This window comes from Alligator sinensis, unplaced genomic scaffold (genome assembly GCF_000455745.1).
Source record: "Alligator sinensis unplaced genomic scaffold, ASM45574v1 scaffold1222_1, whole genome shotgun sequence".
Taxonomy (NCBI): domain Eukaryota; kingdom Metazoa; phylum Chordata; order Crocodylia; family Alligatoridae; genus Alligator; species Alligator sinensis.
The window spans coordinates 540,277-544,876 of record NW_005842620.1 but is presented as its reverse complement, the minus strand read 5'-3'; positions in this window follow the sequence as shown (position 1 = coordinate 544,876).

The following is a 4,600-nucleotide window of genomic DNA, read 5'->3' as shown; positions in this document are numbered from 1 at the left end:
CCTATGGAGTGACCAGATCCATCCTGCGGATCTGAGGCTCTAGCAGCAATCAGGGGTGAAGGCTTCTTCCATGCCATCATGGGTAGAAGCATCAGTGGGCAAGTCCTAGTGCCCACCCAGCTCCAATCTGAGCTGGGTCATCTCAGCCCACAGCCTGAAAAGGTACTAACTGCTGCTATAAGGCAATTTATAAACCTATGGAAAAAAGCCTGGAAGAGGAGTAAACTTGCCCTCCACGGTGCGGATAGAAATAACTTCTGTAATATTTAAAAGTGATGTGGGTTTGAAAACATTTACAAGATGAAATTTCAGGCGTGGGACGCATACAACCCTTGTAGCACTCCCCAGCTGTAACGCTTCAAAATTTCTGCCCGCAGCCACTGCACTCCAGCTACAGGCACTATACGAAGTGAAGAATGCTTCTTGGACTGACGGGAGGGCTAAAGAGGATTCTGACTCTCCAGCCTGAATCCCTTTTCTCTCTCCCACTCAGCTGAGCAGCTAGAAGGGATTGGGACTGAAGGACTGGAGAATGGGATGCAGCAGCTGCGGTCTGGCAGGCTTTCAGTCCATCCTGCTCTCTCTTCCCCCCCATGGCAGGAAAAAGTGGAGATGGGAGGAAAGAAGCAACGTACCATGGGATTTTGGAGGACACATATACCCCTTGTCCCTCCTGAAACATAGAAGATGCTGAATTTTAGCCCATTTTGGATTTAAACTTAATTGCTGAACAAGAAAGATTTCTACACTGGCCTTTCTGCCACTTGACACCACCAGGGAAGGAATGCTGCCTTATCTGCACATCAAAGAGTAACTCACACTCTTACAGACCCAGAGAAACAGACTTCCACCGTCAGCTCCCTCTGTGCAAAAAAAGTTTATTTTCTACCTACGGGGACTTTTTACCATCTTTAATTTTCCCTAAGCCTGAGGAAGGGGCGTGTACCCGAAAGCTTGCAGAAAAAGATTTTTTTTGCGATTTTGTAGTTGGTCTAATAAAAGGTATCATCTCTGAACCAAGAGTTCTAGTTTTGCGTTCCCTTGTCCCCATGCGCTTAGGCAACCTGAAATGCTTCATGGGAGTACCTCATTTCAAGAGATACTATTTTGGCGTGCTTCCACAACCCTGCAAAGGCATGTGTTTTTGTACAGCTGGACCTCTGGAGCATTTCGTAGAGATCTGAGATGGTTCAGTTACTTCTGTCCACACCCCAAGAAAGTAAATTTAATGGCAAGGTAGGAAAATGCTGAGAACAAGTGAGGCTGAGCTGTCCTGCACGAGCAGTCTCTGAAGTGGCAGCAGGACATTCAGCTTGTGGGTTTCTACTGCCACCTAGAGAGGATGGGCACAAAGTAGACACATTTTACCATAGGCTGTGGTGGGTGCTTTGTTTGCTATACTCCAAATGCACATTATTTATAAGGCCAAGGCTCTACTGCAGCTGAAGCTCTTAAGCTTACCATATTTTCCAAAATCCAAGATAAGATTTTCTCTCACTGATCAGCATGGAGGTGGGGCTCATCTTAGAGAAGTGCTTTTCAAGCAGTGTGCTGTGAACAGCTCCCTGGTGTGCCGTGAGAATTTTGGAATCATGAGAAAATCAGTTCTCTAACTGCCTAGTGCTAATGAATAATGTGCGTCATTGAGATATTCACAGAGGACTCAGCCATGTGTTGGCTGTGGGGGAGAGAGAACCAGCTGAGCAGGAAACTTCTCAACTGCACATGTGTGGGCTGTGGGGATGCAGAGTTTGCAAGCCTCTAAACAACTATGCCAAGGAATTTTGCCACGGCAATGAGCTAGTAAATATGGGGATGAGGAATGCCTTAACAGATGTGCCACAGAAAATTTTTATTGATATAAGTGTGCCTTGGGCTGGAAAAGGTTGGGAAAACACTGAACTAGAGTACCAGCCTGGGGCTGAAACTGGAGTTGAGTTCCTGCCTGTCTAGGCCAGGGTGGCTTGCATTGCAAAGAAGGGGGCAGTACATAGGGAGACCTGGGGTGGGGGAATGCAGGGAGACCACACAGCTGGACCTCACACTTGCCTCCAGGCTCTGACTCCAGCCCCAACCACATGCAGAGTTGCTGCTACTGTTTTTGCTAAGCTGGGCTGGGGCCACCGCCTCTCCTGGAACTGGAGCCACCCAAAGGTAAATGACAGCAGGCATGCAGGGTGGTGGGGGGGGACACAAGCATCAAGGAGACAGACACAGAAACAGAGGGGCAGGTACTAGGGACAGGCAAGCAGAGACACGGGTGGGGCAAGGGGAAGCAGTCACAAGTATGGATGAAAGCAAGGGGTAGGGGTTTGGCACCTCACCCCTGACCACTGCTTTCTCTGCCATGGCAATGGAGAGGTGAATAAGATGATCCCCCACAATTAAGATCCTATACATGGGAAATTATAAAATGTATTGTTTTCCATAAATGAAATCTTAATTATGGGGAGGAGAGGGAAGGGGGTCATAAAGGTTGGAAGAGCCTTGGATTCCAATAAATACAAGATTAGGGTACCCTTGCAAAAGAGGAAGGGACGCAATTTGCCGTTAACAAAACACAGCAAGTTTGTACTTCTGGTAGCATCCAACATTTCTTCCCCTCCCCCCAAATTTCCAGTGGCAATGTTCTTACCTATGATAAGATTCCCACATTAGGATTCCAGTATCATATTTTTCATTACTATCCTTGAGTAGTAAAATATGCCTTGAAATCTTAGTCCTTCTATGAGTCTTTTTACCAGCAAGGGATTTCAGGACAGGCTCTGAGGAATAATTCACAATCTCAATCAAGCCGAAGGATCAGTTGTATAAAGGGCTCTCATTGGGCAATCCTGATCCGTTAAAAATGCCCCTTGATTGGCTGAAGAACAGAAGTTAATAGGGCCAACCTGGGTAAAGTAGCTGTACCACATCTGTTTCTGGTCCCAGGTACAATATAGGTCATACCAGGCCTATTACATTTGTCTTGCAGGGAGACTTGATTCCCCTGTATTTGTGACTTACTCTTAATGGGCAGAACAATTGCAGTTGAGAGCAGAGCTTTGTTGTCTCTCCCAGTGGCCTGATATAGAGCAACCAATTATATTCAAGGAAAAGATTGCCAGACACTTCAATCCATGTAGGGGTTTTAAGGAACAATTAAAGATCTGACTGTGCCTTAGAATGCCCAGAGGCATAGATGCCATCTGCTCATCCTTTCTTTGCTGGGGGTGATTGTGACATCCTTAATTACCACTCTGGGCAGGATGCCCTGTTCAGAATTGCCTTTCTGGTATGTTTGAGCAAGAAGTTTTGCAGCAGGCCCCCCAAAAAAGGACTCAACTTGCCATCTTCTTTGGGGGTAAAACTGAATAGCACCACGGGTTTTGACCTTTGCTTTAATTCATCTCATTTGGAACTTGCTGCGCAGCATCCATCTGTTCAACTTGTTTTATAGTACAAGCCTTCTGTTCACAGGCTGGAATTCTTCCCTCCCTTCTTTAATCCCAAGCACCTAAAGGTTGAAATATTAAAGTTATTAGTGTTGTCTGCATCAGGCTATAGCTGGGCAGAGTAGACTTTGTTCAGCAACAGGTTGTTTGGTGAAAGCCTGACACTGAAGTGGGGGCATTTTGTTTAGCTTTTTGCCCCACATGCCACACTATAAGACTGTGCCAGGTAGTAAATGTCAAATAAGATTTAGACCTGGGGTGTCAAACTCGTTTTGGCCCAGGGACCAGATCTAGAGTGGGGATTCCAAACTAGGAATTTGGCAGCAGCTCAAGTGACAGTAGTGTTGACCCCTCAGACGCCATCCTCACAGACATGGGAGCTCTGGAACCCAGGGCAGTTAATGTTGCTGCCCTCACTCGCACCTCTGCTGAACTTCAGGCCCGTGACCCACGTTTCATAATCCTTATTTAGATGAACAGCATCCACGACACAGCCTAACAGACCTGTTCTAAACCCATTTTCCAGAGCAATAGGCACTGGCTTGGTCATCGATTCTGAAACTAAACGTCCAGAGGCTGAGTTAGCCTCTGTTTCGCCTTGTTACTCTCCAGGAGATAAACATCAATCACGTTTCCCAGGAAGGATTAGATTTCATGCAGAAGCTTGGAGCTACCCCAAAGGCAAAGCTTTCCCAGCTAAGCTGTTGCTGGCAAGATTGCATTACTCAAAGAGCTGTGATACTGCTGAGTATGGTTAAGCTGGTGTTAAAACCTGAAAATGTTCAGGATTGGGGGGGGGAAGAAGTGAGGTACTGAAGGTGGGCCTTCTTCCTCCTGTTTTCTCTTTGAAAGCTACCACTTATCTGAAAACCTAGATACCTGCATCTAGCCTGTGGCCACTCTCCCCTCCCTTTCCCAGGTATTTATAGCTAGGCGCAGATGTTGATGCTTGGGCTAGGTAAGCAAGGTGTGAGCAGATAACGGCAGACACAGGCTCTTCCAGCCTAGCTGCTCCCCTGCACCCACTGTCTGCCTCCTCTGCAAGGAGATAAACCCTGTAATAAATAAATCCGTTTTTGTAATTGGGTGCTGTTCAATACATAAAAGTGATGGAGGGGTGTTTTGAGTCTAAAGAGGTTGAGAACCACCTCACTAAGTTATTCTTT